This window comes from Chrysochloris asiatica, unplaced genomic scaffold (genome assembly GCF_000296735.1).
Source record: "Chrysochloris asiatica unplaced genomic scaffold, ChrAsi1.0 scaffold00346, whole genome shotgun sequence".
NCBI lineage: Eukaryota > Metazoa > Chordata > Mammalia > Afrosoricida > Chrysochloridae > Chrysochloris > Chrysochloris asiatica.
The window spans coordinates 88,760-102,303 of record NW_006408864.1 but is presented as its reverse complement, the minus strand read 5'-3'; the positions used below and the strand labels follow the sequence as shown (position 1 = coordinate 102,303).

The 13,544-nt window shown below is 44.2% G+C and overlaps 1 pseudogene; it reads left to right on the top strand.

Moving 5' to 3' along the window:
• Positions 1–7,645: 7,645 nt before the first annotated feature.
• The window catches only part of LOC102819110, a 39,351-nt pseudogene continuing 33,452 nt past the window's right edge, over positions 7,646–13,544 (top strand).

Genomic DNA, 13,544 nt, shown 5'->3' with positions numbered 1-13,544 from the left:
TAATGTTAAGATACTTGGCTGTCTTTTGAATCTTGGTTTCCCTGGCATACCATTATAAAATAGACATTTGAGGGGGAGAGAAAGGAATAGCCAGAAATATCACCATAGGAAGTTTGTAAGTGCTGTCTTCTGTGTATAACTGATTGGAATACTAAAATGGGACTACAATGTGCCCAGTGAAGCAGGCTTCCTGTGGAGCCTCTGCATTACATAAGGCCATAGGTGGAATCCTGAACAGCATCCAGAATCTTCTGTAGTGGGAAATTTCCACTTGAAAGGACAAGCAGACCAATCTGGAGTGTCTAGAAGAACAGAAGATACTTCTTGAAAGAAAGACTGACAGGAAATAACGGCAGTCTGACTGATTACTACAAGAACAAGCAAGTTGCTCGCTCAGGAGACATCAAGGCAAGTGGTCGGGTCCCCTCAGGGCAAACCCCCTTCCAAGACTTAGACTCAATGGGAATACATGAACAGACATGCACTCTGACTGTTGACCACGTTGGTCACCGATAAGGGGAAGTTGGGGTAAAACAGCAGTGAAGCTGTGAGCTAAGCCCTACAACGTTCAATAGACTCCTGTGAACCTGGGTGGAGACCTGGTTGGCCAACAGTGTGGCAAGACCTGGAGACTCTTGGGCCCAGAGTTAGTGACATAACCACAGAGGACTAGAGTGAGAGTGAAGCGTCCAGCTGTTAAGAAGAGAGGGCATATGCATAAGAACACCCAGACTTGCAGATAATACCCACTTGACCTGGCTTCAATGACTGGATGATCAGAGCTCAACTAGAAGAAGAAAGAACAGGAAAAAAGAGTAATCTGATACAATTTGATGAACTTGACCTACACCTATGGATGCAGTAGCTCAAAAGAGGGAACAAATCTTTACAGCGAGGATCATTCCTACCCTCTCCATACACAGAGTAGACAGGGATGGACAACTTGGACATTGGCTACCTAAACTGGGGGGTCTACAAAGTCAAGAAGTGACTGGCTTACAAGCTTTCAATAGGGAGCCTAGAACCAGAGGGTGCAGAGGAAGGTAGAATCTCCACTGAGTAGTATTCAATCTGTCTAGGTGGGGCTAATGAAAGGAGATGGAGATAGATCTCTTGTGATGCAATAGTGAATAATTGTTACCAGGAATGATTGGGAAGGTTGGAAATGTAAAGGTGGATGTTATGTAGCAAAAGGAGGGGAGTGCCCTCTAGGAGTTGCAGTCTAGGAGCGGAGGTCCCTGAGACCATCAAGGGAGAATAGTGGAGAGTGGGACCCTACCCAGAGAAGCAGTGATGCCAGAGATGGAGGCAGAGACGATGACGTGGAGAGATGGAGAGGCTGGGGACTTTAGACCCAGAGAGGGAGAGGGGCTGTGGGCTGACGACCGGGGGGCAGGCTTGTAGTGTATACCCTTTGGTTGGTTGATGATGCATGGAGGGGATAGTAATCATGGCAATGAAACGATATACAATAGATGAATATAAAGCTAATGTTCTCCCATGTAAACGATCACATAATTCACAATAAACATTAAAAAAAAAAAAAGGGATAAAATGCCTTTAATCAGAGTTGTACTTCAGGGTTTAATGAAACAATGCCTGAAAACTGTGCACAATAAATGTGTCCTGTGCATGAAAAAAAAAAAAAAAAAGGGTCATTAAAAAGACAGGAAAGATCAAAATGGATATCAGAGGAGATTCTGAAATTTGTTCTTGATCATCAAGTAGCTAACGGGACTGGAAGAAATGATGAAGTAAGAGAACCAAACAAAAAAATTCACAGGGCAACTCAGAAAACCAGAGTAAAGTATTATAATGAAATATGCAAAGACCTGGAGTTAGAAAATCAAAAGGGAAACACATGCTCAGCATTTCTCAAGCTGAAACAATGGAAAAGAAAATTCAAGCTTCGACTTCCAATATTGAAGGATTGTGTGGGCAAAATGGAGTCCTGGTGTGGCGCTGTGGGTTAATGCGCTAAACTGGCAAAGTTGGTTTGAACTGCAAGATTGGTGGTTCAAGCTCACCAGTCACTCCTTGGAAACCCTCTAGAGGGTCACTATAGGTCGGAACTGACTCGAGAGCACTTCACAACAACATGGGCAAAATGGAGTCCTGGTGTGGTAACTGTCAGAAAAGCACTGGACTGCTAACTGCAAGGTCTGTGGTTCAAACTCACCAGCTGCTCCTAGGAAACCCTCCCTATATAGGGTCGCTATGAATTGGAAGTGATTTGACGGCACTTAACAATAAAAACAACTTGGGCAAAATATTGAAAGAAGATGGACGGAACACACAGAATTGCACAGAATAACTGTACCAAAAGAAATGTTTTACGATCAACCATTTCAAGAGGTAGCAAATGATCAAGAGTTGAAAATATTGAAGGAAGAATTACAAGGTTCATTGACGGTATTGGGGAAGAAACAAGGCTCCAGGAACGGATGGAATACAAATGGAAATGTTTCAACAAACTAATGAAGCACTGAAGGCACTCACTTATCTATGCCAAGAAATTTGGAAGACAGCTACCTGTCCAACTGTATGTGTGCAATTCCAAAGAGAGGAGACCCTATTGAATGTAGAAATCATCGAACAACACCATTAATATCACATGCAAGTAAAATTTTGCGGACGATAATTAAAATGCCATGGAGCAGTTCATCAACAGGGAGCTGCCAGAATTTCAAGCTGGATTCAGAAGAGGGATTGGAATTCTATATATTGTTACTGACATTAGATAGATCTTGGCTGAAGGCAGAGAATACTAAAACGATGTTTGCTTGTGTTTTACTGGCTATGCAATGACATTCGGCTGTGAGGATCATAACAAGCTATGGATGACATTGCAAAGAATGGGTATTCCAGATCACTTAATTTTGCTCTTGAGGAACCAAGAGTCAATTCTTTGAAAAGAACAAAAGGATACTGAATGGTTTAAAATCAGAAAAGGTGTGCACCAGGGTTATATTGTTTCACCATACTTAATACAATCTGTATGCTGAGCAAATAATCGGAGAAACTGGATTATATGAAGAACAACATGGCTTCAGGATTCCAGGAAAACTTATTAACAACTCATTAATATAGCTGTGATATGCAGATGACACAATCTTGCTTGCTGGAAGTGAAGAGGACTTGGAATACTTACTAATGAAGAATAAAGACTACAGCCTTCTGTCTGGATTGCACTTCAGTGTAAAGAAAACAAAAATCCTCTCAACTGGACCAATAAACAGCATCATGACAAACGGAAACAAGATTGAAGTTGTCAAACACCCAATTGGCTTGGATCCACAATCAATGCTAATGGAAACAGCAGTCAAAAAATCAAATGACGTATTGCATTAATAAGCAAATATACTGCAAAAGACCTCTTTTAAGTGTCAAAGAGCAAATACATCAGTTTGAGGACTAAGGTGTGCCTTACTCAAGCCAATGGTCTTTTCAGTCACCTCATACACACCTGAAGTTGGATAATAAATACGGAAGACTGTAGAAGAGTCGAAGCATTTGAATTATGGTGTTGGCGAAGAACAGTAAAAGTACCATGGACTGTCAGAAGAATGAACAAATCTCTCTTGGAAGAAGTACAGTCAGAAACAAGAATGGGGAATGTTGCCAAGGGGGGACGAGTCCCTGGAGAAGGACATCATGCTTGGTAAAGTGGAGGGTCCACAAAAAAGAGGAGGACCCCCAATGAGATGATTGACACAGTGGCGGAAACAATGGGCTCAAATGTAACAATTGTGAGGATGGCTCAGGACCAGGAAGTGTTTCATTCTGTTGTGCACAGGGCACAGGGTTGCTATGATTTATAACCAACTGGATGGCACCTCACAACAACAACAGCACAGGCCACGTGAAAGGGAAGTATGAGTAATGAAAGCTTGGTTCAATAGGGAATTTCTGATTAGATTATAGATGTGATTTTATATCCTAAATCTTTTGTTGCTGACATATTAAAGAAGAGGATTTTAGGCATGAAGAGATGTGTGATAGTCCAGCTGTGGCCTAGCAGAGTGCTCCTAATGGCTTGGCAGTAGAGGGGACTTAGACACTATGGTTCTGGGAATTCTGTGTTCCCTAGAAGGATAACAGCAGGCTTCCAGAGTAGCTACCAACTCCAACCTCAGGCCCATGCTAAATATCACTATTATCATCTGAGCATGGAGGAGTATGGTGGCTCCACACGATAAGCACCAGGTTGGTGGTTCGAGCCCACCAGCTGTACCACAGCAGAAAGACGAGGCTTTCTGCTTTTGTGAACATTTAAAGCCTAGGAAACACTATACAGGGTCGCTATAAGTTGGAATCGACTCAATGACGCTTCATAACAGTAATGACCCGAACATGGAAGTCCTGATGTAGTGCTGTAGGATAAGCACTGGACTGCTAAGTGCTGGTGGTTCAAGCCCACCAGCTGCCTCTTGGAAATCCTATGCAGGATGGCTCTGAGTTGTAACTGACTTGATGGTAATTAACAACAACAACATGCGCATAGTACCCTTTCCCAATAAGCTCAGATATGAACTTAGACTCTTCCCTAATGCAAATCCCCAGAGAGTCAAACCATCAATTTATTTACCAGTCCAGGCTTGAGCCAACACGTTCATTTTTTGGATGAGAAAACTAAGGGTAAGCGAGGGCAGTCTGTTCTGACTTTCTGATTTCCACTCATGGGTCTCTCTTTGGGCCCAGGATCTGGTGGGGAATCAGCAGTGAAAACGGAGCTGCTCAGAAATGAAGGAAAAGTAGGAACGAGATGATGAGGGAAAGTATAAGAGAAAGAGAGAGGACACAGGGAAGTTCAAGTAGGCCAATACCTTCTACTCTGCCCTTGAGGCTGTGGAACCCACTAGACAAGGTAAACACCTTCCCTTATCCTTTTCCAGGAAGATCAAAGGCCCTTGGCAGAGTGGCATGTGGGTGGACCAGTTCAACTTCTAACACCACGTCAGTCTATAAAAGGAAAGAAAGGGAAACCAGTTTGGGAACTGTTTTGAGAAAGCACTTTGAAAAGAATCTACGCTGGTAGAAGCCAGACCCTTTCCCTCTTGGTCAGAGATGTGAAGACCCTGTGATTCCATACAAAGAAGTCTCTTCTATGGGGTCTTCAGTAATAGAAGAGCATACTCAGAACTGGGGCATAAAAGGAGTCTTGGTAGTGTAGTGGGTTATGCATTGGGTTGCTAACAGCAATGTTAGTAGTTCAAATCCACCAGCTGCTTCACAGGAGAAAGATGAGACTTTGTGTTCCTGTAAGAATTTACAGCCTTGGAAACCCTATACAGGGTCATCACTAACCAAAAGGTTGGCGGTTCATACCCATCAGTCATTCCTCAGAAACCCTACATAGGGTGGCTATGAGTCAGAACCAATTTGATGGCACTTAATCACAGCAATGAGTCAGAACTGACTCGAGGGCACACAGTAGCGGCAGCATATTTCTAAACATGGCTGCTTTTTTTCTCATAGAAATATGGTATGCATGCTCTATGCCTGGTCAAAAATGACAAGGGCAAAAACATCTTAGATACTATCAAATGTTTTAAGGCAATGAGTTGCTGGGTCTTGGGCTCAGGACCATAGACTCAGGGACACCATAGTTAACTGGCATAGCATAATCCACAAAGACAATGTTCTACATTCTGCTTTGGTGAGTAACATCTCATGAGCGGCCTTCTAAGGTGTAGCTACTGGTCTCTGTATGCACAGAAGAAAAAAGAGTGATGAGAATTGAAGATGTTAGGAATCAGTTAGTTAGTCCAATGGACTAATGGAACTGTGAACATCAGTCTCCACGATTCTGAGACCAGAAGAACTAGATGGTGCCCAGATATCATTACCAATTGCTCTGAAGGGATCACATTAGAAGGTCCCAGATAGTGAGAGAAATGAGGAACAAAACTTAAAATTATTTTCTTAAAAAAAGACCAGACTTACTGGTCATAAAGAGATTGGAGGAACCTGAGACCCTTCAGGTCTGGAAAGGAACCACCCTCATGGCTCAATTTTCAGCCAAGCAGTAAATTGGTATATGTGGGTGGGGGACAAGAACACTATCAAGGTATACTCACCATGCATTGATCAACCATTCAAAATCAAAAGGGCAACATTTCCTTAAGGACAAAGTTGAGAAGGGATGGGAAGGTGGGTGGAATGGAAATAGGACCCACAGGGTGGAAGCAAGATGACTGTTGTGTCATGGAGGGGATTGTAATCACTGAGATGGAAAAAATTGTCTGATTTGTTGACCGTAAAGCTGATGATCTTGTCTGTAAACCACTCAATTCACAATAAAAAGTTTTTAAAAGATGATAATGGCTGTATCTGGGATAGATTTTTAAAAATTATTGTGGTAACATATAGCTAATAAAACATTTGCCATTTAAACTGTTTGTAAGTGTACAATTCTGTGACATTAATTACATTTAACATGCTGTATACTACTATTTTCAAATGTTTTCCATTGCTCCAAATAGAGTCTCAGTACCTCTTTAACTATAACCCCCTGCACCCCTCACTCCTGCCCACCCTAATAACCACTAATAAACTTTGGTTGCTATGTGTTTTTCTATTCTAGATGTTTCATATAAGGGGGGGTCATAAAGTATTTGTCCTTTTGAAACTGATTTACTTCACTCAAGATCATGTTTTTAAGGTTCATCCATGAGGTAGCATGTATCAAAATTTCATTTCTCTTTATTTATATGCACAATGGTGTTGTTGTTAAGTGCCCTCCAGTTGGCTCCAACCCATAGTGACCCTGTATAGGGTTTCCGAGGAGAAGCTGGTAAGCTTGAACCGCCGACCTTGCAGTTCAAACAGCTTTGCAGTCTGGCGCATTAATCCACAGCACCACACCAGGACTCCTATATACACAATGGTGGTGGTGGTTATGTGCCGTGGAGTCAGTTTCAACCCATAGCAACCCTGTACAGGGTTTCCAAGGTTGTAAATCTTTACAGAAGCAGAAAGCCTCATCTTTCTTCCGCGGAACAGCTGGTAGTTTTGACCTTGCAGTTTGCAGCCTAATTCGTAACCACTACGCTACCAGAGCTCCTTGGGTTTATCTGGACCCTGTGTAATAATAGGATTTCTGAGGAGTGACTGGTGAGTTTGAACTGCCGACCTTGTGATTCAAACTGACTTTGCAGTCCCGTGCTTATCCTACAGCTCCACATTTTTGATTCTTTTAAAAAATAAAAACGAAACATTTAGCTTGTCAAATTCTGTAAAGCAACTCAGGCTTACAAAAGAACTCAGGAATCTCCAGTTCTTTCCAGAGCCACTACAGAAACACGTGATCGTTGGCAGAGCCTGTGGGATAAAAATGATTCCTAAAAGAATAGGAGTTTGGGAATGGGACCCCACAGGGGGTTGGAGCCAGTGGGGAGACACCCTGAGCTAGCATGCTCTAGAGTCCAGTCATCTAACTGCCTGCCGTCACTGCAGCTGGCTGCTTGCCCAAGCCTGAGGCAGAGTAATGAGTAACTGAGCTTCCTCCAGGAGGGAGGAAACAGTTAAAATCTTGCAGCAGTTGTAATCATCTAGGCGTGGTTCTCCTGTCTGATTTAGGCTGCGGAGTTCCTGGGTGGAAGGAACAGAGGAAGGACAGCTGAGACAGTGGCCGAGTCTCCCAATGGCTGAGCTGGATCTTATAGCTCCAGGACCACTGCCAGGGGCCACCACTCACACCCTGGCCCCTCTCAGCCCAGACTCTGGGGCAGCCAGCCCAGCAGAAGAAGACTGGGGGACTCTCGGGGGGCCTGAGGGGCAGGAGAGTGGCTCTTCAGAGCAGAGCACTCCTGATGGTGAGGGTGAAGGTGAGGGCCAGGGCGAGGAGAAGGACATCCTGTGTGACTTCTGCCTGGGGGGCAGCAGGGTCAGAGCTGTGAAGTCCTGCCTGACCTGCATGGTGAATTACTGTGAGGAGCATCTGCGGCCACACCAGGAGAACAGCAAGCTCCACAGTCACCAGCTGACAGAGCCGGCGAGGGACCAGGACCTGCGGACCTGCCCTGCCCACCACCTCCCACTGGTCACCTTCTGCCACCTTGACCAACAGTGCATCTGTGAGGAGTGTGGCCAGAATGAGCATAGGGGCCACACCACTGTCTCCCTGGACACAGCCCGCAGGAACAAGGAGGTGAGTGCTTGGTCCCTAGGAGAGGAGAGCTGGGGAGATAGGGTGCCCTAGGAGTGGCCGGAGACCCCGTGGCAGCTTTGCCACGGGGTCTGACCACTTTACATCTGTGCTCAGCTTACTTTAAAGCAGGACTTTATTCTTAGTATCTGTTGTTGCTGCTGCGTGTTGTCAAGTTGGTTCTGACTCATAGCAACTCGTATGGGGTTTCCAAAACTGTAACTGTTTATGGAGTAGAAAGCCTCATCTTTGTCCTACACTTGGCTGTTAGTACACAGTAAATGTGTAAATGTCTATTGTCCTGTCCCAAGTAGGTCACTCTGTTCCTATCTCAGATGCACTGTGTCTGATATCTCTACCGGTGTCTTTCTCTCCTCAAATTACTAGTGTTTTTCTGTTCTCACATAGCTTTAGGTGATGTTCCTGTAGTTGCCGGAGGCTCACACAGCATTGGCATGGCATTTTCTCTAACAATTCATAAAACACAATGTCTAGCAGTAATTCAAGGTTACAGTATTCAACCTTTCCCCCAATTTCACTTTTTCCCTTACTTTTTTAAACAAACAAGAGACCAGTGTGAAATGCCATTTTAGAGACACCGGTGTGAAACTCCAAAGCCTGAAAAGTGCAAAGGTAACATTAAGTTTGAAACTTACATTCACGTATAATGTCAAATATGGCTGAATTAGGGAAATGTAGATGTTCTTCATCAGATTGAGGACAGGGAGACGAGAAACTTTGTTTTATAGGCTGTGATTTTCTTTCCATTAGATAAGGAATCTGTTTATAACCAGCTAGTTTTTCTTTGCCCTAGAGCCGGGAGCCTGGAGAAGTTCTTGAAAATTGGTTCAACAACCATATGTGTTCGTTTCTCAAATTTTGACTCTGTGAACACTTTTTGTTTATGTCAGCGGGGAGTGTTTTGTCTCTCATAATTGACTTCCTTTGAGCACTTTCCCCCCAACTGTTGTTGTTGTTGTTGTTAAGTGCCATCGAGTCGGGTCCGACCCATAGCGACCCTGTACAGGGTTTCCGAGGGTGTAAGTCTTTACGGGAGTAGAAAGCCTCATCTTTCTCCCACGGAGCGGCTGGTAGTTTCGAACCGCTGACCTTAAGGTTCGCAGCCCGATTCGTAACCACTACGCTACCAGAGCTCCTAACTAGAGAAATGCAATTGACTTTTGTTCCACATTCCTTAAGTTCATATTCACTTAGCTGCTTCCTTTTGGGGCTAACCTCGGCCAGCAGACGACAGCAACTTTGCGCCCCAGGATTTCTGGGCAGCAAAGAACAAGGTTTCTAAGAAGGAAGATTCTTTGGGGACAGTTTACTCTCCAGTGCTTCTCCTGGACATTCACCCTTACATGTCTAGGTTATCCAGTGTTAGTGGGAACTGTTCTGCAAAGTTCTATATTCCAGATGTCACTATTTCCGTTTTGTGAAGACACTTGCCAACTGTTTCCAGCTTCTCCAAAGTCTGGAAATACCCTATCCAGAGAGCAGGCCACTGCCCTTCATTTTCTTACATCTACAGATGTAAGATAGACTGTTGTTGTTGTTGTTATTAAGTGCTGTGAAGTCGGTTCAGACCTTGCAGTTCAAACTGGACTTGTGATCCAGTGCTAATCCTACAGTGCCATACCAGGGCTGTGATCAATATATAGATCAAAAGGAAGCATTTCAGATAATTGAGGAGAATAGTGGGTATTGAGCATTGGTGGTGGTGTTAAGTGCCAATGAGTTGATTCTGACTCAGCCATTTCTGAGGCTGTAAATCTTTTCCGGAGTAGAGAGTCTCATCTGTCTCCCACAGAGAGGTTGATGGGCTCAAACTGCCGACACCATGGCCCACAGTCCTGTGTTTATCATAAGAGACACTATGCCTTTCATACATATGAAGCATTACAATGTACCAAAGATCGCTTTAGTGCACTGGCACAAATGGTTTGTGCTTGGCTGCTGAACGAATGGTTGGTAGTTTGAACTCACCCAAAGGTGCCGTGGAAGAAAGGCCTGGCAATCTGCAGCTGTAAATATTACATCCTAGAAAAGCCTATGAAGCAGTTCTACTTGATCACACATGGGCTTGTCATGTGTGGGAACCGACGTGTTGGCAATGGGTTTGCTTTGGTTTTGTGATGAGGTAAATGCTTTCTGTGGATTTTCTTATGGGATCTTTACAGAACTGTATGAGTTTGTTGTTGTTGTTGTGAAGTGCCATTGAGTTGATTCTGACCCATAGCGACCCTGTATAGGGTTTCCAAGGAGCAGCTGGTGAGCTTGAACAACTGACCTTGCAGTTCAAACCACTGCAGTCTGATGCATTAACTCACAGCACCACACCAGGGAGCTCTTATTTACCTCTGCCACATTGGTCCAAGGCTATACTATCAACTCAATCACAGAGTGAGGAATGGAATCTGATGAAAAGTCATCCTATGAGAGGACCCTTAGATCCCAGCGTTGTAACCAATTTTTTTTTGGGGGGGGCACTAAAAAACTGCCACACATGTAGCAGAGATGTTAAGACATATTTCTTGGGTGTAATATCTGAATTTTATTATTTTCTGCTAGATAAACAACACAGGTACATGTTAAAAGACAATCTCTGCTGAACATTGAAATAGATTACACCATGGAATGGGTTGCCTTCCCATCCAGATCCCCAGATCTCCCTCCTCAGAGGCAACAACTATCTACAATTTCTTCAGTTTCCTTTTAGAAATGTCCTAGGCCTGTACCAGCATATATAAAATACAAACTTAAAACATAGGACACCTAGTGTATTACAGAAACTTCAAGTGATTCTAACTCTGAGTAGGGAATAGTTGTATAGATCAGGCCAAGAATTTCATATTCAGATATCCTAGAAGAGAGTTCTGTAAGACCCTTTGGTAAGGGTCTCTAGGGTAGGTTTCTATTGCTGAAAAGTCATCAGTACTATAGCCTCTTAACTGCAGATTTTTGGTGATGACCCCAATTCACAAGCCTCTGCTTCCTGGTCAGCATAAGAGAGCTTGTGTTTTTCACCTGAGTCTTTGTTTTCAGCTCAGGGAGCAAATGTACTCTGTAAGCATAGCTACACTTGACGTGGCTCCTCCAAATCTTAGAATCCAAAAGGTTACAAGGAATTCAAGAGGCCCAAGAGGTACTGCAACCTTCACAAAGCTTATTCCGAAAATGTTACCACACATAACTAGGTTTCCCTCCAACCAGCCCTAGCTTGCTGGAGTGACTTGCCGAAGGTCACATTGGAGCGTGTTAAAAGGCTAATTACTAAGCTAGAAATGTTGTGTGTTCCAGTTGCTGTTGAATCAATTGCAACTCACAGTGATTCCATGCATGTTAGAGTAGAACTGTGGGCCAAAGTATTTTAATGGCTGATTTTTCAGAAGTGGATCACCTGGCCTTACTTCCAAGGTTCCTTTGAGTGAACTCCAAACTCCAGTCTTCCAATTAGCAGCTGAGTACATTAACCATTTACATCACCCAGGGGCTCCTTGAGGTGCATTGTTATTGTTAAGTACCACATCAAGCTGTTCTGGCCTTGAGGTTAGCAGTCCAGTGCTTATCTACAAGGCCACGCAAGGACTCCACGTGGTGCAAGTTGTTGTTGTTAAGTGCTGTTGAATCAGTGTCCACTCATAGTGATCCTGCATAGCAGGGGTGGGGAATGTCCAGACCCAAGGCCCACGAAATCATTTGGTCTGCGAAGGCAACCACACAATACCACCCATCGCATTGTTATTGTTGTTAAGTGCCGTTGAGTCGGTTCTGACCCATAGTGACCCTGTATAGAGTTTCTGAGGCTGTAAATCTTTATTGGAGCAGAAAACTTCATCTTTCTCCCAAGGAACCTGTGGTAGTTTCGAACTGCTGATCTTGAGGTTAGCAGCCCGACTCATAACCACTACGCTGCCAGAGCTCCTTAGCCATCACATTGGTGGTGGTAACTATGGGCCGTGGAGTTGTTTCCGACTCATAGCGACCTGTACAGGGTTTCTGAGGCTGCCATCACATTTGTTGTTGTTGTTAGGTGCCATCAAGTTGGTACTGACCCATAGCGACCTTATGCACAGCAGAACGAAACACTGCCCGATCCTGGACCAACCTCACTATTGTTGCCACACTTGAGTCCATCGATGCTGCCACTTGGCCAATCCATCTTGCTGGGGGTACTCCTCATTTCCTCTGACCCTCCACCTTACCAAACATGGTATCCTTCTCCAGCGACTGCTCCCTCCTGACAACATGTCCAAAGTATGAGAGATGAAGTTTGGCCATCTTGGCCTCTAAAGAGCACTCTGGCTGCACTTCTTCCAAAATGGATTTATTGGTTCTTTCTGGAAGCCCATGGCACTTTCAATATTTTCCTCCAACACCATAACTCAAAAGCATCAATTCTTCTATAGTCTTCCTTATTCACTGTCCAGGTTTCACATGTATATGAGGTTATTAAAAACACCTTGCTGTTGTTAAGTGCCGTCGAGTCGGTTCCTACCCATGGTGACCCTGAACAGGGTTTCCGAGGCGGTAAATCTTTAGGGGAGCAGAAAGCCTCATCTTTCTCCCATGGAGCAGCTGGTAGTTTCCAACTGCTGACCTTGCGGTTTGCAGCCAGATTTGTAACCACTACGCTACCAGAGCTCCTTGAAAACACCTTAGGGATAAGCTAACTAAATTTTAAGGAGCTCTGGTGGCATAGTGGTTTCAAATCAGGCTGCGAACTGCAAGCCACTCCGCGGGAGAAAGATGAGGCTTTCTGCTCTCGTAAAGATTCACAGCCTCAGAAGCCCTGTACAGGGTTGCTATGCGTCGGAACCATCTCCACGGCACATAACCACCACCACCACCACCAATTATATGTTGGACCAAATATAGCAGAATAAGTTTTAAGTTGATTATTTTATATGGGCTGCAAATAGTGTTATACATTTTGGCAGAGAAGTTTCCCTAACCCAGCTGTATAGGGTTTCTGAGGAGCAGCTGGTGGGTTTGAACTGCCGACCTTGTGGTTTGCAGGCCAATGCTTATTCTGCAGTGCCACACTAGGAGCATGTTGCTTTTGTTGTTAAGTGCCATCAAGTTGACTCATAGCGACCCTATGTAGGGTTTCTAAGGAGTGGCTGGTGGGTTTGAACCACCAACCTTGAGGTCCAGTGCATTATCCTGCAGCGCACCAGTAACAGGGGAAGTTATGAGGGCATAAAGCAGTTGAGACCCTACTTAGGGTCCACAGAGCTATTGGTTTCCCAGTTAACCAAGTGAGCCCTTTCTGAAGTGCCCATGGTTTCTAACTATGCCAATGGGCACAAATTCTTTTTTGGGTTTTGAGAGTTGGATATTCATTGATCACTTATTTGTTCTAATGGCATCTCAGCACTTCCCTCTGCCC